This window comes from Ovis aries, chromosome X (assembly GCF_016772045.2).
Source record: "Ovis aries strain OAR_USU_Benz2616 breed Rambouillet chromosome X, ARS-UI_Ramb_v3.0, whole genome shotgun sequence".
NCBI classification, from domain to species: domain Eukaryota; kingdom Metazoa; phylum Chordata; class Mammalia; order Artiodactyla; family Bovidae; genus Ovis; species Ovis aries.
Genome location: NC_056080.1, coordinates 66,408,120 through 66,433,206, shown reverse-complemented (window position 1 = coordinate 66,433,206; position 25,087 = coordinate 66,408,120). Strand labels below are relative to the sequence as shown.

The following is a 25,087-nucleotide window of genomic DNA, read 5'->3' as shown; positions in this document are numbered from 1 at the left end:
GCATGTTTGTGTTTTTCCACAGGATGCCGAAGCGCCGCGCTGGATTCCGGAAAGGCTGGTACGCGCGGCGGAGGAACTCCCTGACATACCAAATGCATCGCATGACACTGAGCGAGCCCACGAGTGAGCTGCCTACCCAGAGGCAGATTGAGGCGTTGATGCGATATGCTTGGAATGAGGCTCATGTACAACCTCCAGCGACGCCTGCAAAAATACTGATCATGTTATTATTATTGTTACAGCGGATACAAAACGGGGCGGCTGCGGCTTTTTGGGCATACATTCCTGATCCGCCTATGATTCAATCCTTAGGATGGGATAAAGAAACAGTACCTGTATATGTCAATGATACAAGTCTTTTAGGAGGAAAATCAGACATTCACATTTCTCCTCAGCAAGCCAATATCTCCTTTTATGGTCTTACTACGCAATATCCTATGTGCTTTTCTTATCAATTACAGCATCCTCACTGTATACAGGTGTCAGCTGATATATCCTACCCTCGAGTGACTATTTCAGGCATTGATGAAAAAACCGGAAAAAGATCGTACCGTGACGGAACCGGACCTCTCGACATTCCGTTTTGTGACAAACATTTAAGCATCGCCATAGGAATAGACACTCCTTGGACTTTATGTCGAGCACGAATTGCATCGGTGTATAACATCAACAATGCCAATACCACCCTTTTATGGGACTGGGCACCTGGAGGAACACCTGATTTCCCCGAATATCGAGGACAGCATCCACCCATTCTCTCTGTAAACACTGCTCATACATACCAAACAGAACTGTGGAAACTTTTGGCTGCTTTTGGTCATGGCAATAGTCTATATTTACAACCCAATGTTAGTGGGAGTAAATATGGTAATGTAGGAGTTACGGGGTTTTTATATCCCCGAGCTTGTGTTCCTTACCCATTCATGTTGTTACAAGGCCATGCAGAAATAACATTGTCAATGAATATTTATCATTTAAATTGTTCTAATTGCATACTTACTAATTGCATTAGGGGTGTTGGAAAAGGAGAACAAGTTATAACTGTAAAACAACCTGCTTTTGTAATGTTACCTGTTGAAATAACTGAAGATTGGTATGATGAGACTGCTTTAGAATTGTTACAGCGCATTAACACGGCTCTTAGCCATACTAAAAAAAGTGTGAGCCTGATTGTTCTGGGTATAGTATCTTTAATCACCCTTATAGCAACTGCTGTTACCGCTTCTGTATCTTTAGCACAATCCATTCAAGCTGCTCATACTGTAGATTCCTTGTCATATAATGTTACTAAAGTAATGGGAACACAAGAAGATATAGATTAAAAAATGGAAGATAGATTATCAGCTTTATATGATGTGGTTAGAGTTTTAGGAGAACAAGTTCAGAGCATTAGTTTTCGCATGAAAATTCAATGTCATGCTAATTATAAATGGATTTGTGTTACAAAAAAGGCTTATAATGCATCTGACTTTCCGTGGGATAAGGTGAAAAAACATCTACAAGGAATTTGGTTTAATACTAATGTCTCTCTAGATCTTTTGCAATTGCATAATGAAATTCTTGATATTGAAAATTCTCCAAAAGCTACACTGAATATAGCTGATACTGTCAACAATTTTTTACAAAATTTATTTTCTAACTTCCCTAGCCTTCATTCACTGTGGCGAAGCATAATTGCTGTGGGCGCGGTTCTGACTGTTGTGCTTATCATAATTTGTTTAGCTCCTTGTCTTATTCACAGTATTGTTAAGGAATTTCTACATATGAGAGTTTTAATACATAAAAACATGTTGCAGCACCGGCATCTTATGGAGCTTTTAAAAAAATAAAGAGAGGGGAGTTGCGGGGGACGACCCGTGAAGGGTTAAGTCTTGGGAGCTCCTCGGCAGGTATGCCGAGCCCTAGGACATGTTCCTAAGCTCCCTGTCCCGCCACCCTCAAGAATTTTTATAGCCCTTAAGGCTTCAAGATGTCCAGTTCCTGCAACCTGTCCTAGAAGATAGATTATCTTATTATGTATACTTCATAGAAGATAGATTATCTGATTGTGTTCTGTATACAATGGTAAGGGTCTAGTGATTGTATCTTGAGATTAAAAACAACCTTGTGAATGTCATAAGTCATGTACTTTACCCTATATATACTGCAGCACAATAAAGCAAGGTATCAGCCATTTTGGGCTGATCCTCTCAACCCCATCTTTTGTCTCTCTCTTATTTTTCTTAGCGGGGACGCTCCGTTCTCTCCCTGTGCAGGTGCAACTCTTGCTTGTGCTGGCCGCGGCAAAAAGACACTTGCTCCTTGGAAGAAAAGTTATGACCAATCTAGATAGCATATTAAAAAGCAGAGACATTACTTTGTCAACAAAGGTCTGTCTAGTCAAGACTATGGTTTTTCCACGGTCATGTATGGATGTGAGAGTTGGACTATAAAGAAAGCTGAGCGCCGAAGAATTGATGCTTTTGAATTGTGGTGTTGGAGAAGACTCTTGAGAGTCCTTTGGACTGCAAGGAGATCCAACCAGTCCATTCTAAAAGAGATCAGTCCTGGGTGTTCATTGGAAGGACTGATGTTGAAGCTGAAACTCCAATACTTTGGCCACCTCATGTGAAGAGCTGAGTCATTTGGAAAGACCCTGATGCTGGGAAAGATTGAGGGCAGGAGGAGAAGGGGATGACAGAGGATGAGATGGTTGGATGGCATCACTGACTCAATGGACATGGGTTTGGGTGGGCTCCAGGTGTTGGTGTTGGGCAGGGAGGTCTGGCATACTGTGGTTTATGGGGTCACAAAGAGTCGGACATGACTGAGCAACTGAACTGAACTGAGAGAGTTAAGGCACACACAGAAGCATTTTAGTAGAGGTAAGAAGACCCTAGTGTTGGAGGAAGGGGGACCCTTTTCATGGCCCAAAACTGGGCTCTTGTCTAACACTCAGAAATCAATTGTCCGAAGAGACTCATGTGCTGACAAAGCAAGAGATTTTACTGGGAAAGGCACCCGGGTGGAGAGCAATAGGGTAAGGGAACCCAGGAGAACAGCTCTGCCACATGGCTTCCAGTCCCAGGTTTTATGGTAATGGGGTTAGTTTCCGGGTTTTCTTTAGCCAATCATTCTGACTCAGAGTCCTCCCTGTTGGTGCACGCCTTGTTCAGCCAAGATATATGCCAGAGAGAAGGATTATGGGAGGTGGTCGGACATGTGGTGTCTCCTTTTGACCTTTCCTGAACTCTTCTGGTTGGTGGTAGCTTATTAATTCCATGTTCCTTATCAGGACCTCCTGTCGTAAAACAACTCATGCAAATGGTTACTATGGTGCCTGGCCAGGGTGGATGATTTCAGCCAGTGTGCTTCCCCTAACAACTCCCCCCTGAGAGACTTTATACTCAAGATACCTCTTGGGAATTGGGATGGAGGTCTCTTTCTTCTGTAACTTCTTCCTGCTGTGCATGGTCGTAGGCCTGCCTAGAAGAGCAGAAGTCTCTCTCTACCTGATCTAAGTCAAGGTTTTTTGTTTTGTTTTGCCTGAAACCAGCATTCACCCTTGTAATAACGGCAATTTAGTTTGAAACTGTTGGATCCTCTCAGAGATGAAATAGACAGGGGCCAAACAGGAAACCTAACAGGATGGTCATCACTGTTCCCCAGAAACAGAAGGCAACATTTGGGGTGAGGGCTGCAGGGTTTGTGACTTTTTTTGATTGGTTGGTGGTGAGACAACAGAGCTGTGCTCCAGGAATCTTGTGTTCAGTCTGAAGTTACCATCCTCCACCTGGGTGGGGGCCCCAGTTCTGTAGAAGAACTCAAAGACACTGTTATGCCTTTTTTTTTTTTTTTTTTTTGAGTAGGAACCAGGACCCTGTCTCAAGGCTGTACCACCATTTGATTGTTTCTCCTGTTTCTGTATCCCCTCCCTTCCCCGATTAGCAATTATTTGAATCCACCTTTTGGAACTCAGGGAAGGTCAAGAAGGCTGAATGAGGCCTATATCCTACAGACAAGAAATGGAGAACACAGAGCAGATTTGTACTCCAGAGCCCCACAGAGTCCTGCTCAGTTTTAATTTAGGGAACTGGGCAACTATGACTGTGATAACTTCCTGTCAAAATGTGGCATAGGACTGCCTCAGCTTAGAGAATAGACACTGAATTGGAAGTATTCCTGAGTTCCAAGTCCTAGATCTGAGTCTTGTATGATTAAAATCTCAATCCCTTGGTCTGCCATGTTGGTGTAACAGACCCAGTTAGAAGTAGCTGGAGGAGTGATAACTGGAATTTTAATAGACAAAATAAATCTCATTTTTTTAGAAGAATAGGCCTGAAACCCAGTCTGGACCTGGCACTTTGGGGAGACTTGTAGCCAGGTAGCCAGTTGCCTAGTTTTATAAAAAGTAAGGTTGCAGTTAGTAGCTTCTAACAGACATTGTTTTGAGAATGGTGGCATCCAAGCCTGACACGACTCAGAAAACTCAAGTGTTTAGCAATACAAGGTCTAGTCTGAAATTACACCCATAGTATCATCTAGTTATTTCTCAGGATGTCTTAATCATAGCTACTCTATTTTGACTGTAAAATTTTCTGTAAATTAACTGTAAAATTTTCCTTAATAGCCAAAGCAGATGTCACCATTAATGATGTCAGTATTTCTCTAGGTATGAGAAGATGCAAGAATTGGGACTCATAAAATCTTTTCCTGAAAAGATCTAACTATCTGAAGGCCTGTTCTGCCAGTTTTTATCAGAGTACAGAGTGCCTCATTCCTGATTTTCACCCTGAATTCCTTTCAGGAGAGTTGAAGGCCAGCATTTGCAGTGGCCATGATTTAATCTTTGTAGATGTAGATGGCAAGTACCAGTTTTCAGTTGGTAGAGCCCCTTTTTGCTCATAAACTTAACCATGATTTTGAGGGAGGCATTTCATGACCATTTTATCCCATGGTGCTGAGAATGTCCATTCTCAGGTTTGGCAAAGATTTTGTTGACAAGCCACTCAATGTGCTGTTACTGGACTAGGCCATAAAACAGTAACCAAAATTATCTGGACCACCTGTCTTACTAGCCTTTTGGTCCAGGAAAACATTCCCTCTTGTTGCTTCCTCCCATATATAGAATTACACTATTACCATCATCAATCTCATATGGGAATACATATTATTTTATCAGAGGCCTCAGTCACACATTTGGCAATGTAAGAAACAGCAATATTATAGAACAGGTGAAATACGAATAACATAGCCAGCAGTATTAGTAAAGTCATAAGTAAGACTTAAGAACTTCCATTGGATGTAGCCCAGTATATCCCTGGTCATCTGACTTAGTCTACTCTGTACGAATGTTTATCTTCCAGGGAGATTATATATTGGCACTGTCTATAAGGCACATAGCCCAGTTTTCTAGTGTTACTAGACTGATTATCCTTAGTATGATTTAATTGTTTCCAACATAGAGGAGACTTTAAACTTAAATTACCATAGCCTGGTGTTATCTATATAAATCTATCCCATAATTTTGGGAGATTTTTTTCCTTTGCTGAAACTTTGCTCGTTGCTCTGATTGAGCTTGAGTAATAGAAGAAAACTCAAATTTATGGCCAGAGTCAGAGCAGGCATTATTAATTGGCCCGGTGATGGAATCCCATCTAGTAATATCAATAGTGACCTGAATATGACTATAATTTTTTTTAAGTACATTTTCTCAGGGCCAACCAGTTAGAACCTTGTAGTAGAGAACTTACCAAGGTAACCCAGAACTAGACACAGGTAATTGTCACAAATTCAACGATTGGGTTGATTTCTAAAGTTAGCATACAATCAGGCCTATGATAGAAAAGCATGTGATTTATATGCAAAGGTCTAAGAAGTCAAAAAAAACCATTATAAATGGTCATACGAATCAGGTTCAGGATCTTGGGCAAGCTGTCTACCTCTGATGTCGTCATCTTCTCATCCTGGTGTAGTGTAGTTTCTCCTGATAAAAAGGTCCTTCCATCCAGGTTGGAGACAGTACCTTAAATTATGTCTTTTTCCAGTCCTAGTTGCAGGTCATGAGGCATCTGATCTTCATTCAAAGAAAGATTACTGAGATAAGCTTCAGAAAGAAACTTAGGGTGTTCTTTAAGAATTCAATTAAATTTTATATTAATATCAAATAGCAAAGAGCTATTCAAGAAATGAGTCTTACTAGATGCAGACCTCCATTAACAAACTGGGATTTAACACTTATTGAAACATCTTTTTCTCCCTAAAATTATCCTCATTTTTATCAAATACAACCAAATTAAGACTAGCTTGTTTGCAAAATAGGCCTGCTTTCACTAATTTTGGCTTGATGATTTATATAATCAGAACTGATCATAAACTTTTTGATTCGCTGACTCATTTATAGAGTCTCAGACTGAATTTTTAAAATAAAACAGGCCTGGGAAACTCACACCAAAGGCTTATCACAGGTTTCACCTAACAAATCTAGGTGAATTCTCCCCTTTTTAAGGTCTCAAAAATTCCTTGAGATTTTTGTACCTGTTAGTGAGATAATCTTCCTAACTCATTTAATAAACTTACTGGAAACCTAAGAGGTTCCAATTCCTGGAGGAGTCAGATAGAGAGAAAACATAATTGTTTTGTTTATGAAGTGAAGTGAAGTGAAGTCACTCAGTCGTGTCCAACTCTTTGTGACCCCGTGGACTGTAGCCTACCAAGCTCCTCTGTCCATGGGATTCTCCAGGCAAGAATACTGGAGTGGGTTGCCATTTCATTCTCCAGGGGATCTTCCCTACCCAGGGATCGAACCCGGGTTTCCTGCATTGGAGGCAGACGCTTTAACCTCTGAGCCACCAGGGAAGTCCAATTTTACCAAATTACTGTCATAATTAGAGAGGAAGATTTTCCCTACTCCCAGAAAACACAACATTCAAACCCATAAGTTTTCAGATAGAAACCATAAAAGTTATAGGGATAATCGCTGGTTCATTCAGTCCTTTTGTTAACTTTTGTGAAGTCATCCGGTTTTCCATTAGAATACCAGGACGCATCAGAATGCTAAGAACTCCATATAATTTCTAGGATGTCTATATTAGTACCTTTACCATACATTATAACATGAGAGGATTTATCATTTTATTATATTTTTCATGTAATTTAACCAACCAAATAAACACAATTAGTTTAATATCTCTCTTTGGGATGTTTCAGGGGCACTCTGAAGCACCCCCAAAGTTAGCTAGAGGTCAAATGAACTTCAAAAGAATTCGATTTAGGAAGTTTTGTCAAAAAAATTAATTAAAAGGATTTAGAACATTTGGTCAGATTTAGTCAATGTTGATGGGTATATCATTTAGCTTGTTGATATGTCACAATGGGTGTAAATACAGCTCAAGGTCTAGTGAAAGTCAACTCCGCCATCTTGGACCTAGTTGGCTCTAACCAATTTTCCTATGGCTGTGTCATTCCTAACAAAATCCATTTATCTAACTAATTGTAATCCAATTTTAGAAAATCCTGATCATGCATAACTCTTTTTAGTATTTTTTCATACCTTTTTTTTTTTTAACTGAAAACACACTTCCTACTTTCCTTTAGCAACCAAGAACAACTTTTATATCAGCATTTTATAGATTGGTGAGCATAAATATCAGTGATAATTTCTAAAACCCTTGCTTTCTTAGAATATTTTAGGATGGCACCAAACATTATTCATTTATAGTCCCAAATCTCTTTAGTTTCTCTGTAAGAGGTAATTAGTGATTAGTAGTAAATGTTTCAAAATCTTATTTGGAAATGACCTAACTATTCAATAGACTTTCAACACTTCATTTAGCACAACCCTTAGAAATTCAAGTTATCCCAATCTTGAGAGTCTTTTAGACAGATATTCCTAAAGCATGCTGCTGCTGCTGCTGCTAAGCTGCTTCAGTCATATCCGACTCTGTGTGACCCCATAGACGGCAGCCCACCAGGCTCCCCCGGTCCTGGGATTCTCCAGGCAAGAACACTGGAGTGGGTTGCCATTTCCTTCTCCAATGCATGAACGTGAAAGTGAAGTCGCTCAGTAGTGTCAGACTCTTCACGACCCCATGGACTGCAGCCTACCAGGCTTCTCCATCCATGGGATTTTCCAGGCAAGAGTACTGGAGTGGGTTGCTATTGCCTTCTCCATCCTAAAGCATAATTACTTTTAATAGAGTTTATCTGAAAGCTCATATCTCATTTAAATTTTTTTAGAAGTTTCTTCACTCAAGGTAATTTCCTTGTTGACAAATTTGTAACAGATATGATAATATTTGACTTATATATTAAACCTAGGTACGATGAAAAGATTCTACTTAATGTTGATTACTCTAAGACATGTCTGTATTAGATAGGTCAACAAACAAACATTAATATCAGGTATTTAATACTGAATATTTCCCAGTTCACATGAACCTGGAATTTATTGTTTAATTTAGAATTATTTTATTTGTAAGTGCTTACTTTTCTTTAAGCCAATTAAATAGAGCTCATTTACAAATTAACCTCAAAAATATTACCCAGAGACAAAGACATACCAAAACATACTTAGACAGACACAAGGCAAGATCTAGCTTCATTTTCTAAGCTTAGTCATAAATTAGATATTAAAATATAAAATTTACTAGGGTATAAAAAACAGTTGGAATAAATAAAAATTTTAAAGGCTTTTTCCAATTTTTGCTCAGTTTTAGTAGTTAGAGATGGTCTAGATAAGTGTTTCTGAGAACAGAGCCAGAGCCCTGGTCTCAAGGTACAGGGAAAGAAAATCAACTTCTAAAAAAATGGTGGCAGGTATAAACCAAATGGTGGCCAGACAAAGCAAAATGGCCGTCAAAAGTCACAACACAGAACACAGAGTTAAAACACACACATAGACTTGGCAGTCCTCATCAGACACTCCCTTAAATACAAGAATGCAGTCTCTCAGAAAACCTCCCATAGAGACACAGAACTTCAGATCCAAGTACTAACAGAGTCAATGAAAATATCCCAAGTCTTCAAAGATTTCAAAGGGAGGAAAGGAAGCCAGGTTGAAAGAAGAAGGGGGAGGAGGCAGGAGAGGGGGGCAAAAAGGGTGGACTTACACATGTCTCCTGCCACCTGCAAATACCCAGACATTATGGGATTTTACCCTGGGCCTCCAGAGAAGGGAGGACTGGAATTCGGCCCTACCAGAAACCAGAACAGCACAGAACCAGAATTCAAGTTCTCTGCCAAGAGGAGGTGATCAGTCTCCAATCTTCAGCTCAGGCTGAGGCCCTTTGACCAGATTCCTGTGTCCAGGACCGGGGGACTAGAAAAAAGGGGAAGGATAGAAAAGGTTAAGGAGAGGAAAGAGAGAGGGAAGGGAAGAGAGGTCAATAAAGTCTCTTGTTCCTTACCGGTTGGGGCACTCTGGCCAGTTGTCCATGACAGGAGGAGACCAGGAACAAAAGGGTCCCAGTTGTGGCTGCTGGATCTGGTCCATCAGTGGGGAAGCTGGTCCCTGAGTACCCCGAGTGGTCAGGATGTCAGTTGCAGCAAAGAAGAGTCCCCGCCAGAGTCACCATTTGTTGCAGGAAGGGAGACCCCTTCTAGGGCCCAAAACTGGGCTCTTGTCTAACACTCGGAAATGAATTGTCCAAGGAGACACATGTGCTGACAAAGCAAGAGATTTTATTGGGAAAGAGCACCCGGGTGGAGAGCAGTAGGGTAAGGGAACCCAGGAGAACAGCTCTGCCACATAGCTCGAAGTTGCAGGTTTTATGGTGATGGGGTTAGTTTCCGGGTTGTCTTTAGCTAATCATTCTGACTCAGAGTCCTTCTTGGTGGTGCACACCTTGTTCAGCCAAGATGGATGCCAGAGAGGATTCTGGGAGGTGGTCGGACATGTGGTGTCTCCTTTTGACCTTTCCTGAACTCTTCCGGTTGGTGGAGGCTTATTAGTTCCGTGTTCCTTACCAGGACCTCCTGTCGTAAAACAACTCATGCAAATGGTTACTATGGTGCCTGGCCAGAGTGGGCAGTTTCAGTCAGTGTGCTTCCCTTAACACTAGCACACACCAGATCTGGAGGCAGCTCAGGATTTTGCTAACATGATCAAGTGGATTCCAGAGGAGAAAGACTGAACTATGAAATAAATATGCTAAGGAAATGTTAGAGAAATGGAATGCTTGGGTTTAACTTTCCATTTCCATGAATGGACTCTGTTTCCTCCAAATTACTTCCTCTGCTTTTTTATTTTGGTCTCTGTCTTTCATATCATTCATATTTTTATTTTCTTAAGTGAATGATGATTCTTGGTTGTCTATTTGTATTTAAGATTTGAGTACTAGAAAGCTAAAAGCTCTGTGCATGTAGATGGGACTTGAAGACTAGTTTACACTGTAGAGTGTTCTGATTGCTCCATTTCTTTGGGTAAGTCTGCATGTTTCTTTGGGTAACTCTGCATCTTTTAGTCTTTTCTGTTGAGGTATTCAGATTCCTTGCAAGTCTTCCAAACTTTACCCTGTAGTAAGTCTAAATGGAAGTAGTCTCAGAGAGTAGGATGAAGTGGCTGTTATTATTATGTAAACTTTCATATAAATTAATTATATTATTTTAAATATAATACTCCTCACTTCAACTGTGTCTGGGTTCCCTGGTCCAAAAATTGTATTAGTCTCTCCAGGGAATAAATCACTGATCTTTAGGCCAGGGAAAAGAAAGGTAGTTGACTGGCTGTGCTCTGTGGCATGGGGTCCAGGAATCTAACTGATTTCAGATAAAATTTAGACAACCAACCCTTCATTGTTATCACTATATTTATTCCGACTTTTAGAAGTACTCAGTGTTACCAAATTCCTGACCTTTTCAGGGGTTTCTCAGGGTGAATGGGATTTCAGTTTTCTCCATGCTTGTGATTCAGCTTTTTCATATGTGCAAAGTCAGCTTCACTGTTTCCTTCTTCCTCTAAGTTCTAGTAGATTTATGCCTTCATAATAACCCATTAATGTAATTTTTTTGAGTTTTCTAGGATATTTAGTCTACCATCTTTAACTGAAATCCTCAGATACTATCTAACATTTTTCAATCATTCTATGAATGGCATGTGTTCCCTTCCAAAACATACTAGAATTGGGAGTTTGTGGCATAAGGGCAGATAACAAGGTTAAGGAGTAGAAGGGGTTATTTAGGGGAGACCAGGTGTGAACATTTCTCTATTGGACAACTCCGTTTCTACAGGCTGAACAGGATGTGCCACATTCACTGGGAACACTTTCAACTCATTAGTATTTTGGCTCATTGTTGACAATTGCACCTCCGTATATTTAGTTGTATTCTATATTCTCCATGAACTGACTAGCACATACCCTGCTCAGCATGAGGCAGTTTCTAATATGCCCAGTCAGAAGGCTCTTGGGCTTCCCTGGTGGCTCAGCGGTAAAGAATCTGTCTGCAATGCAGGAGATGCAGTAGACATGGGTTCAATCCCTGGGTTGGAAAGATCCCCTGGAGGAGGGCATGGTAACCCACTCCGGCATTCTTTCCTGGAGAATTCCATGGACAGAGGAGCCTACTGGGCTACAGTCCATGGGGTCGCAAAGAGTCAGACACAACTGAAGTAATGTAGCATAGGAGACTCTTGGAGAAGAGTGGGGAAAGGTTTACAAAGAACTGAGTTTAGAACATGTTAGTGATTACTCACTAAATTTATGGAAACACAGAGAGAGCATCAGATGAATCCCATCACCTAGTTTAACAATTTTCAAGTCACAGCCAATCTTAGTTCTTCCATATCTCTATTCATCCTTCTCATTCCCTCTGCCCTATTCCAACCTTTGGGTTATTTTGAGGCAAATTCAAGAAATTTTATTATTTCATCTGTAAATATTTGGGAATGTATCCATATGTACAAAAAGCAAATATTCCCCTTTTATTTATTTATTTTTAAAGTCTCCCCTTTTAAAACATAATCAGAATACTATCATCACACATACACATGACTCAAAATCAACAATAAGTAAAGTAATTTTAAAAGGCAAACTATGAGCTTTTTCTATGGCTCAATATGGCAGAGTAGAAGGACATGCACTCATCTCCTGCAAGAGCACCAAAATTGTAACTAACTGTTGAATAACCATTGACAGGAGGACACTGGAACCCACCAAAAAAAGATACCCCACATCCAAAGACAAAGAGGAAGCCACAGTGAGATGATAGGAGGGGCCCAAACACGATAAAATCAAATCCCATACCTCGGTGGGCCACTTGTGAACTGGACAACAGTAATACCAAAGAAGTTCTCCCACTGTTGTGAAGGTTCTGTGCCTCACATCAGGCTTCTCAGCCTGGGCAATTGGCAAATGAACCGGGAATCCCCAGGGAATCTGACTTTGTAGGCCAGTGGGATTTGATTATAGGACTTCCATAGCATGGGGAAGAGACTACTCTTGGAGGGCACAAGCAAAATCTTATATGCACCAAGACAGCCTGAGACCTCTGGGACAATATTAAATGCACCAGCATTCATATTATAGGGGTCCCAGAAGGAGAAGAGAGAAAGGAAACTTCTAATCCAGTTTTGGGAATATAAAGAAATACTATGCTGTTTAAAAAAAAAAAAAAAAAAAAACAACCAAGAAATTAACAAGTGATAAATTCATGGGCTTCCCTGGTGGCTCAGTCAGTAAAGAATCCACCTGCAATATAGGAGACCTGGGTTCAATCCCTGGGTTGGGAAGACCCCTTGGAGGACGGCATAGCAACCCACTCCAGTATTCTTGCTTTAAGAATCCCCATGGACAGAGGAGCCTGGCGGGCTGCAGTCCCTGGGGTCACAAAGAATCAGACATGACTGAGAAACTAAGCACAGCACAAGCACAGCAGCACAGTATTACTAACTACAAATTTTGTTCAAATTGTACAAAATTTTATACTAGTGTCCAGTATTTGTTTTTATACCTTATTTAAAACTCCACAGTATATTTAATTGTATTGGGCAGCTTCAGCTACATGAAACATATTCTGGTTAATTCTCTTTTCATTTTCATTCTATTACAAGTATTTTTAAACTTTCCTTGTTACAGCTTCTTAGATACACCCATCATTTAAAAGTGGGCATTTAATTTCCAAATACATAGGATTTTGTTTAAAATATCCTTAACATTAATTTCTCATTTTTGATATTAACTTCTCATTTAAATGTTTTCTTCTCTGTAATCACCCTCTGTGCTTTTTTCAGTCTAACTTTACTGAGGCTTTTGACAGCTAAGTCAAAGATCTCTCTTGGTAAATGTCACATTGTACTTGAAAATATGTGGGTTATTTTCAAATATATTTTGATATTGATTTCTAACATAATTCCACAGTGATAAGAGAACAGACTCTATAATTTCAACACCTTTAGACCACGAAACTTTTGCACCTTAATTTATGCCCCTATGTTCCAGTGTCTCCTAGTTTATAGTCTATGGGAACTTGAATAGAATTTGTATCCTACTGTTGTGTGAAAATTCTATGTCTTACTTATGTTGAATTAGTTCACAGAGCTTTTGGGGTCTACTATAGCCCTCTACTTCTCTGTATATTCATTCTATTATTTTTTGAAAGTTTGATATTGAAACTCCAACTAAAAATCTTAATTTATCTACTTAAAAAAATAATTGTAATATATAGTGGACCTATGTCTTCCCAGGTGGCTCAGATGGTAAAGAATCTGCCTGCAATGTGGAAGATCCGGGTTCAATCCCTGAGTTGGGAAGATTCCCTGGAAAAGGGAATGGCAATCCACTTCAGCATGCTTCCCTGTAGAATTCCATGGAAAGTGGAGCCCGATGGACTACAGTCCATGTGGTTGCAAAGAGTCAGACACAACTGAGTGACTAACACACACCACCCCCTCACACACACACACAGTGAAACTATATGTAACTCTGTTCTGTATTTTCGAAGTCTCCTGTAAATGTTTTATCACATTTCCATAATTCAAAACAATAGTTGTTTTTTTTTCTTTTTAAAGGTAAGCTATGAGCTAGAGGTAAAGTTTACTCCATCCATGAATAGAATTTAGAACAGTACAAATAGTATGATATGGTCCTTATCTTTTCAGGAACATTCAAGAATCACTTCAGTTCACTTCAGTTGCACAGTTGTGTCTGACTCTTTGCGACCCCAAGAATCACAGCATGCCAGGCCTCCCGTCCATCACCAACTCCCAGAGTTCACTCAAATTCATGTCCATTGAGTCAGTGATGCCATCCAGCCATCTCATCCTCTGTCAACCCCTTCTCCTCCTGCCCCCAATACCTCCCAGCATCAAGGTCTTTTCCAATGAGTCAACTCTTCACATCAGGTGGCCAAAGTACTAGAGTTTCAGCTTTAGCATCAGTCCTTCCAATGAACACCCAGGACTGATCTCCTTTAGGATGGACTGGTTGGATCTCCTTGAAGTCCAAGGGACTCTCAAGAGTCTTCTCCAACACCACAGTTCAAAAGCATCAATTCTTCAGTGCTCCACTTTCTTTATAGTCCAACTCTCACATCCATACATGACTACTGGAAAAACCATAGCTTTGACTAGATGGACCATTGTTTATGAAGTAATGTCTCTGCTTTTTAATATGCTGTCTAAGTTGGTCATAACTTTCCTTCCAAGGAGTAAGCATCTTTTAATTTCATGGCTACAATCACCATCTGCAGTGATTTTGGAGCTCAAAAAAGTAAAATCTGACACTGTTTCCACTGTTTCCCCATCTATTTGCCATGAAGTGATGGGACCAGATGCCATGATCTTAGTTTTATGAATGCTGAGCTTTAAGCCAACTTTTTCATTCTCCTCTTTCACTTTTATCAAGAGGCTCTTTAGTTCTTCTTCACTTTCTGCCATAAGGGTGGTGTCATCTGCATATCTGAGGTTACTGATATTTCTCCTGGCAAACTTGATTCCAGCTTGTGCTTCATCCAGCCCAGGGTTTCTCATGATGTACTCTGCATATAAGTTAAATAGGCAGGGTGACAATATACACCCTGTTACTATACCTGTTACTACTCAGGACAGGTTTAATTGTTCTATTGTAACAAGTTGTTAAACCCCAAATTTAAGTATCTTAGTATGCTGCTGCTCTTGCTGCTGCTAAGTCGCTTCAGTCATGTCTGACTCTGTGCGACCCCATAGACGGCAGCCCACCAGGCTCCCCTGTCCCTGGATTCTCCAGGCAAGAACACTGGAGTGGGTTGCCATGTCCTTCTCCGATGCATGAAAGTGAAAAGTGAAAGTGAAGTCGCTCAGTCGTGCCCGACTCTTAGTGACCCCATGGACTGCAGCCTACCAGGCTCTTCCATCCATGGGATTTTCCAGGCAAGAGTACTGGAGTGGGTTGCCGTTGCCTTCTCCGGTATCTTAGTATAACAAAAGTTTATTTCTTGCTCATGCTCTACAAAAGGAAATGCTCACCAGAGGATTTTGTTCATTGTAAAAATAGAAAGCCTGGAGATAAATCCACGTACCCTTGGACACCTTATCTTTGACAAAAGAGGCAAGAATATACAATGGAGAAAAGAGAATCTCTTTAACAAGTGGGTGCTGGGGAAACTGGTCAACCACTTGTAAAAGAATAAAAGTAGAACACTTTCTAACACCATACACCAAAACAAACTCAAAATGGATTAAAGATCTAAATGTAAGAGCAGAAACTATAAAACTCCTAGAGGAAAACACAGGCAAAACACTCCGACATAAATCACAGCAGGATCCTCTATGACCCACCTCCCAGAGTAATGGAAATAAAAGCAAAAATAAACAGATGGGACCTAATTAAAATTAAAAGCTTTTGCACAACGAAAGAAACTATAAACAAGGTGAAAAGACAGCCTTCAGAATGGGAGAAAATAATAACAAATGAAGCAACTGACAAAGAATTAATCTCAAAAATATACAAGCAGCTCCTGCAGCTGAATTCCAGAAAAATAAATGATTCAATAAAAAATGGGCCAAAGAACTAAACAGACATTTCTCCAAAGAAGACATACAGATGGCAAACAAACACAGAAAAAGATGCTCAACATCACTCATTATCAGAGAAATGCAAATCAAAACCACAATGAGGTACCATCTCATGCCTGTCAGAATGGCTGCTATTAAAAAGTCTACAAACAATAAATGCTGAAGAGGGTGTGAAGAAAAGGGAACCCTCTTAAACTGATGGTGGGAATGCAAACTAGTACAGCCCCTATGGAGAACAGTGTGTATTCCTTAAGAAACTGGAATAAATTTTGCTTAGTCTAAACTAATCATGGTAACTTCATTTCCTTGGTCAGTGATTGGTTTAAGAAAGTGTTTTCTGGGTACAATTTCTCTGGGCTTACCAAGATTGAGGAGAAAACCCTTTTTCTATTTTGGGATATTGCCATCTACATGCTATGCGTATGTTGGTCGCAGTTATTATGGGGTCATGATGAAAGTCAGTTTTAGAAGACAAACCAACTGAGTAACAATAACATAGCAGAAATACAGAAAGAATTTGGGTCTTTCATAATGTCATGAATCACTCAGTTGACCAGTGCGGAAACCATCTTATCTCTGAAGACTTTGGTATATGAGATACTAAATTTCCTCATCATGTAGGGCCTTTGAGTTGGTTTTCTCCTATTTTCAGCTGAAAGTATCTTGATTGATACAAAGTGGAGTAGAAATCAATCTATCTCATGCAATAATTTGTTGCTGGTGATGGTGGTGGTAGTCACTGGTTGTGACTAAGATAATGAAAAGGCTGGAGACACTCAAAGAAAAATTTGAGCCTTTGAATATTTTGGGGAGAAGGAGGGAAGAAAGTGTGGTATGGAGTTAGATGAACAATCAGGAGGATAAGACTTTCTTTTATTTGAAGTGTCTAGGATTATCAATTACATAAAAGAATTCACTGGGAAGTTGCTGAAGACAGAGGCCTATGAAAGCTGATCTATAAAGTCATATCATAGTGTTAAATTAAAAATCCTCATTCCTTGAGGGGATATTCAGGATCCTAGTTGGAGTAAGCAAATTCAGTTGAGGGTTACCCTTTAGTTTCAGAAGATACGTTAAAAATTCCCAAAATTTGTCTTGGACATAAGAATAAATATTGTTGATATTATCCACACTATTACTGAGGGCATTCATTGTCATAGTTGTGATGATTCTCAGTTGAGTACTAATCTAGTACCAGGGAAAGATGCCTGCATGGACTTACTTATAAGAATGCTCTATAGTGACAAGTATAAGAGGCAGAAAAATTGTTAAAATGGTTAGAAGTTTTTAGGGGCAAACCTAACCTGCAGGGCCCAGTACAAAAGGAAAGTGGGAGAGTCATAGTCCAAATATTATTAAGAATTTCAGGTGTTACTGAGGAAACCAGAATTGAAAGAGACACATGTAACCTCAATGTTTTTTGCAGCACTGTTTACAAGAGCTAGGACATGGAAGCAACCTAGATGTCCATCAGCAGACAAATGGATAAGGAAGTAGTGGTACGTATACATGATGGAATATTACTCAGCTATAAAAAAGAACACATTTGAGTCCTTTCTAATGAGGTGGATGAAACTGGAGCCTATACAGAGTGAAATAAGAAAGAGAAACACCAATACAATATACTAATGCATATATATGGAATTTAGAAAGACGGTAATGACTATCCTATATGCAAGGCAGCAAAAGAGACACAGATGTAAAGAACAGACTTTTGGACTATGTGGGAGAGGCAAAGGTGATATGATTTGAGAGAATAGCACTGAAACATGTATATTACCATATGTAAAATAGATGACCAGTGCAAGTTCTATGCATGAGGCAGGGCACCCAAAGCCAGTGCTCTGGAACAACCCAGAGGGATGGGGTGGGAAGGGAGGGGGGAGGCAGGCTCAGGATGGGGGGACACATGTGTACCAGTGGCTGATTCATGTTGATGTATGGCAAAAATCACCACAATATTGCAAAGTAATTATCCTCCAATTAAAATAAACTAAATAATTAAAGAAAAAAGATTTTCAGATGTTAGTGAAAATGGAAAAGTAGGAGGCTTCAAGCACCTATTACTTCTTGGAAACACCAAAAGAAAACTAAGCAAAGTTGTCTGAATCAATTTCGTCAGAACTCTGGAAAGTAGTCAAAGGATTGCAGCAACCAAGTGAATGATGAATCGGGAAAAAGTCCATTTTAACATGGTAGGAGAACTTTTTAGTTTTAACTTAGCCTTGCTCCAAACTCCTCCCAGGTGCAGTGATTGTCTTGATGACAGCCTGTGTTCCTCTTGTGGGTATCTGGTTCTGGAAGGAACAGAGCAGGCATTGCCTTTATTTTTCTTAACTCAGAACAATCTCAGTTTGGAAAAGTAGCTAAATAGAGGTCATTCCTGGAAAATACTGAAAGGTAAATGAACAAATTGTTGTTATCTGTGGCAAAAGAGTACAATTTCATCAGAAAATATGCATGCTAAAAGTCTGGGAGGAAAAGCTGAGGGAGGGAACAACTTTGGGAAATAGGGCCTTCAAAAGCATCCACTTAAAAAAAAAGAGGTGAAAAGCCATGCCATGCCCTTCTGCTTCTGTTACATCATTACCATTTCTGAATACGCAGAAGAACTGTAAAAAGGAAAAAAAAAAAAAAAAAAGTCTTAATACCTGGATAACCATGATGGTGTGATCACCTCACCTAAAGCCAGACATCCTGGAGTGTGAAAGCGTAAAGTGAAGTGGGTCTTAGGAAGCATCACTACAAACAAAGCTATTGGAGGTGATGGAATTCTGTGGGGCCCTACGTGGGAAACCTTAAAAAAAAGGGGGCTAGCTTTTGCGGTTGGAAGCCAAGATGGCGTCCGGCGGAAGAGATAAGGGAGTGGTCTATGTTAAAGTTTTTGATTGGCTCTCTTGGCTTCCGTACACGTGGACAGTGCGTGATTACCACAGACTCCTGTTAAGCTCATGACGACTTGACCTTATATGCATATTATAATTTGACCTTTAAAGTGATTGGTGTAACTATGGCATATTATAATTTGACCTTTAACGTGATTGGTGTAACTATGGCATATTATAATTTGACATTTAACGTGATTGGTGCAACTATGGGCGGTCCCTCACAGAACCCTCTTGCTTGCCTATATAAACCAAGAGTTTGTGGCAATAAAGCAGAACTGCTCAGGCGGAACCCCTGTCGCGTCTGATTGTCTCTCGCTCCCCGAGGGGCTGGGTTGGCGGACAGCAGGTTCATCTCTGTTCGGGACCCCTTGGCTTTGCTGAGGGAAGTTCCACTCCCTCTCTCTTTCTGCGGAGCGCCCCCCACAGAATTATAGTTGAGCTATTTCAAATCCTAAAAGATGATGCTGTGAAAGTGCTGCCCTTAATATGCCAGCAAATTTGGAAAACTCAGTAGTGGCCACAGGACTGGAAAAGGTCAGTTTTCATTCCAATCCCAAAGAAAGGTAATGCCAAAGAATGTTCAAACTGCTGTGCAATTGTGCTCATTTCACATGCTGGTAAGGTAATTTTGAAAGTCCTTCAAGCTAGGCTTCAACAGTTGGAGAAGGCAATGGCACCCCACTCCAGTATTCTTGCCTGGAAAATCCCATGGACGGAGGAGCCTGATAGGCTGCAGTCCATGGGGTCACGTAGAGTTGGACACAACTGAGCGACTTCACTTTCAATTTTCACGTTCATGCATTGGAGAAGGAAATGGCAACCCACTCCAGGGTTCTTGCCTGAAGAATCTCAGGGATGGAGGAGCCTGGTGGGCTGCCATCTGTGGGGTCGCACACAGTTGGACACAACTGAAGCGACTTAGCAGTAGCAGCAGCAGGCTTCAACAGTATGTGAACCGAGAACTTCCAGATGCACAAGCTAGATTGAAAAAAGGCAGAGGAACTAGAGATAAATTGCAAACATCCATTGGATCATAGAAAAAGCAAGCGAATTCCAGAAAAACATCTGCTTCATTGATAAGGCTAAAGTCTTTGTGTGAATCACAACAACCTGTAGAAAATTTTTTAAGAGATGGGAATATCAGACCACCTTACCTGCCCCCTGACAAACCTGTATGCAGGTCAAGAATCAACAGTTAGAACCGGACATGGAACAACAGACTGGTTCAAACGTGGGAAAGGAGTACGCCAAGGCTGTATATTGTCACCCTGCTTATTCAACTTATATGCAGAGTATATCATGCAAATGCCAGGCTGGATGGATGAAGCTCAAGCTGGAATCAAGATTGCTGGGAGAAATATTGATAACTTCAGATGACACCAGCCTTACGGCAGAAAGCGAAGAAGAACTAAAGAGCCTCTTGATGAAAGTGAAAGAGGAGAATGAAAAAGCTGGCTTAAAACTCAACATTCAAAAAACTAAGATCATAGCATCCCTTTATCCCATCACTTCATGGCAAATAGAATGGGGGAGAAATAGAAACAATGACAGACTTTATCTGCTTGGGCTCCAAAATCACTGTGGATGGTGACTGCAGCCACAAATTTAAAAGATTCTTGCTCCTTGGAAGAAAACCTATAACAGACCTAGACAGCATATTAAAAAGCAGAGACATCACTGCTAACAGAGGTCTGACTAGTAACAGCTATTGTTTTTCCAGTAGCCATGTACAGATGTGAGAGTTGGACCATAAAGAAGGCTGAGTGAAGAGGAACTGATGCTTTAAACTGTGGTGTTGGAGAAGATTTGAGAGTCCCTTGGACTGCAAGGAGATCAAACCAGTCAGTCCTCAATAAGGGAAATCAACCCTCAATATTCATTAGAAGGACTGATGCTGAAGCTGAAGCTCTAATACTTTGGCCATCTGATGCAGACAGCCCACACATTGGAAAAGAGCCTGATGCTGGGAAAGATTGAGGGCAGGAGGAGAAGGGGGCAACAGAGGATCAGATGGTTGAATGGCATCACCAACTCAATGGACATGAGTTTGAGCAAACTCACGAGATAGTGAAGGACAGGGAAGCCTAGCATGCTGCAGTCCATGGGGTCGCAAAGAGTCGGACACAACTTAGCAACTGAGCAATAACAACCCATGCCCATAGCTGGTCATATCTCAGAAAACACCTGAGAAAGCCCTGAATGTTTACTTCCCACTGATCTTTAGGCTCATAGCAAGGGGAGAGTAAAGACTAAACCAGAGTTGTAAATGGAATGTAAAAAGAATTAAAGGCTATAGTTTTTCCAGTGGTCATATATGGATGTGAGAGTTGGACTGTGAAGAAAGCTGAGCATCGAAGAATTGATGCTTTTGAACTGTGGTGTTGGAGAAGACTCTTGAGAGTCCCTTGGACTGCAAGGAGGTCCAACCAGTCCATCCTAAAGGAGATCAGTCCTGGGTGTTCACTGGATGGACTGATGCTAAAGCTGAAACTCCAGTACTTTGGCCACCTGATGCAAAGGGTTGACTCATTGGAAAAGACCCTGATGCTGGGAGGGATTGGGGGCAGGAGGAGAAGGGGTTGACAGAGGATGAGATGGCTGGATGGTATCACCAACTCAATGGACATGAGTTTGAGTGAACTCTGGGAGTTGGTGATGCACAGGGAGGCCTGGCGTGCTGCAATTCATGGGGTTGCAAAGAGTGACTGAACTGAGTGACTGAACTGAAGAATTAAAGGAGTGTCTTGACACAGAACTAATCTATAAAGACCAGAGTAGATTTTTCCTTTTCTCCTTTTACTATCCTTCTTTCAACTCTGAGAGTTTAAGGACATCTCTGTTAAATCACTAGCTGACCACAGGCTAATAGAACAGAGACTTCAGAGGACACATTCAACAAAACATATACAGGAAGCAGGAAATAAATCCTGAGGAGAGAAATACTTTCATTTCTAGAGTCACCACATTATAATATTCAAAATTCAGTATTCAACAACAAAAAGGACAAGTTATGGAAAGAAACAATGAAGTAGGTCACATTTATGAAAGTGAAAGTCTTAGATGCTCAGTTGTGTCTGACCCTTTGCAACCCCATGGACTGTAGCCTGCCAGGGTCTTCTGTCCATGGAATTCTCCAGGCAAGAATACTGGAGTGGGCAGCCATTTCCTTCTCCAGGGGATCTTCCAGATCCAGAGATCGACCTGGGCTTCCTGCATTGCAGGCAGTTTCTTTACCATCTGAGCCACCAGGGAAGCCTGCATTCATAGGGAGAAAAGTCACATTCATAGGGAGAAAAAAAAGAGGAAATTAATAGCACTGAGAAAGCACATGCATTGGACTTACTAGATGAAGATTTTTAAGTTAATTGTTTTATATATGCTCAAAGAGCTAGAGGAAACCATAAAAAAGAACTAGAGAAACCCAGGAGAATGATGTGTCACCAAATTGCTAAGTCACTTCAGTCGTGTCTGACTCTGTGTGACCCCATATATGGCAGCCCACCAGGTTCCCCTGTCCCTGGGATTCTCCAGGCAAGAGCACTGGAGTGGGTTGCCATGTCCTTCTCTGATGCATGAAAGTGAAAAGTGAAAGGGAAGTCGCTCAGTTGTGTCTGACTCTTAGCAACCCCATGGACTGCAGCCCACCAGGCTCCTCCATCCATGGGATTTTCCAGGCAAGAGTACTGGAGTGAGGTGCCATCGCCTTCTCCAATCACCAAATAGAGAATATCAAAATTATAAACATAAACCAAATAAAGACCTTGAGCCTGACTCAAGGACTGGCCTCCATTGTGGGTCTAGGCTGCCCAGGGTAGGGGCCAAGGGGGCTCCCCAGGTCAACTTGAAGCTGGTCAGCAGGTGATCCCTGGTGTTTCAGCCTCCTCTGCTACTGCCCATCCCATTGGGGAATGTCCCTGCCCAGGAGTGTGTGCCTGGATGACAGCAGCCCCTGCAGCACCGAGTGGCCCCTGCCTAATGCCTCTCAAGCCCCAGGAGGGGCTTCATTAAACCTGTGGAGGTGGAGGACAGCAGGGAGTTGGAGGCTGAAGTGGCACCTGCGGAAATGATCCAGGAGGAGGTTACAGCCCATGCAGCCCTGGAGAATGGCTGTGCCTTGGAAACTACTGCCAGCCCCTGCCAGAGGGGCAGAAGGCCCAGGCAACCCCCGAGGAGGAGGTGGTGACCCTGGTGGTTTCTGAGAGAGGGGTAGGTGATGGCTGAGCCAGGACATGATCCCCAAAGAGGTACGAGTCCAAGAAGGAGGACTTGGTGGATGTGAGTGGCTACAGTGGGACTGGGGAGGACTCCTGGGGGCAATACCCTGGAGGAGGACAATGAAGAAGATGAGGAGGAAGTGAAGCCCCTCTATGAGCCAAATCAAGGTGCATGGAGATCCCAGGACTCTCAGAGAGAAAGGACCCAGCCCTGAACCAGAAGACCCATTTTAGCATGGAGCCCATTCAAGTGTTCAACACCTACTCCAACGAGGATGACCATCATTGCAACAAGGACGTGGATCCCATGGTGGCCTCTGCTGAGTACATCTGGAGAAGCAGGTGGAGAGGTTGGAGCTGTATCCTGTGGAATGGGAGGACGCCAAGGGCCTGGGTCTCAGCATTGTTGGCATGGGGCATGGACAGACATGGGCCTGGAGAAGGTGGGCATGTACATCAAGACCGTGACTGACGGCAATGTGGTCCATCAGGACAGCAGGATCCAGGTGAACGATCTCTTGATGGAGATGGATGGAATGAATCTGGTGGGAGTGACCCAGAGCTTTGTAGCCTCCATGCTCTGGAACACCAAGGGCTGCATGCAGTTTATGATTGGCCAGGAGTGGCTAGGTGAGGTGGCCCAGCTAACTTAGCAGACCCTGGAAACAGGTGCAATGGCAGCAGGAAATGATGGAGCAGAGATATGCCCAGCATGGGGAGGGGAAGGATAACAAGGAGATGGGAGAGTGTGCCACTAATGAGGTTGAGGAGCTGAGCCTCATGTTCCCAGGTGGCAACATGGCCATTAAGGTGTTCAGCTGGCAGAGAACCAGGATGCCTTGTCCCCTGTGGAGCCTGAGAAGCTGTGCACAAGTTCAAGGAGTTCCAGATCTAGCATGCTGTGACTGAGATACAGATCCAGCAGCTGAAAAGAAAACTGCAGAGCCTGGAGCAGAAGGGGCACTGGTGGGTGAAGAAGGCCCAGCAGGAACAGAGTGTGAAGGAGAAAAAGGATCACATGGAAAAGTTGGAGGGCTATGGGGTCACAGCCCAGGGCCCATGCAAGGCTGTGAGTGAGCACCTGCAGGAGGCCCAGGCCCAGTACCAGGCCCTAGAGCACAAGTACAGCAAGGCTGAGTGCCTCATCAAGGACTACCAGCAGGAGACCAATTTCCTGAAAAAGAAGACAGCATAGCACTGGGTTCTGGAGGAGTCAGAGCTGCTAAGGAAGGAGGAGATGGACAAGCTCCTGGACGAAGTAGGCCCAGGAGTGCCCTAGGGGCAGGAGGCACCTGCAAGTCAGCCCCTCTCTAGCACCCATCCTGTGGATTCTGGAGGGAGAAAGAGAAGTCATCCTGCTGACTGGCAGCTCAAGGTCATGTCCCCTCCAGGAGGGTTGGAGGGGCAGGGCCCATGTCCATACCTAACCCTGACTCCTTCTTTCCCTTATTTTTCAGATCTTGGAACTGGAAGGAAACTTGCAAACACTGAGTAATTCCAATTCTACTTAACAGGAATCATCCCTTCACTGGACAATAATTAATCCACTCCAATTGTCCTCCCTCCCCTGTCATCAATACTTCACCCTGCCCTCTACCAGCCTAGAGACAGATTTCCTGCCCTACCAGGGCCGCACCTTGGAAGCCTTGCACTGACATCCCAGAGATTCAGCCTCACCCCACTCACACACACAGTATTCCAAAGTTTTGACTGAAGGGCAAAATTTTACTATTTTTTATCTTTGGAGACCAGAGCTATGCTCCTGGAAGCCTGAATTCTAAGTGATATCAACTCCATTTCCCCACTTTTACCCCAAAGTTAAAGGGGCTTCGACCAAGGGAAGTGAGACCCCTCTCAGGTCCCCTTCCCTTTCAGAATCCATCTCTCATTTTACTTTTTCCTCACTTCCCTGCCTCAGCCTGGGTTTTTGTTCTTTTTTTTAAAAAAAAAAAAAAAAAAAAAACAACCCTTGTTCCATTTTGGCTTTTCCTCATCCCCTGTAAATAGATCATGCCATT

At 41.9% G+C, this 25,087-nt stretch overlaps 1 non-coding gene and 1 pseudogene across 1 annotated transcript; one reads left to right on the top strand and one right to left on the bottom strand.

Annotated features, from left to right (window-relative positions):
• The first annotated feature begins 23 nt into the window (after nucleotides 1-23).
• LOC101103953 (neurabin-2-like) lies at nucleotides 24-24,580 on the top strand (annotated as a pseudogene).
• On the bottom strand, nucleotides 6,766-6,837 carry TRNAW-CCA (transfer RNA tryptophan (anticodon CCA)). Its single transcript has one exon. It is a non-coding gene; the product is annotated as a tRNA-Trp (tRNA).
• Nucleotides 24,581-25,087: the final 507 nt, after the last annotated feature.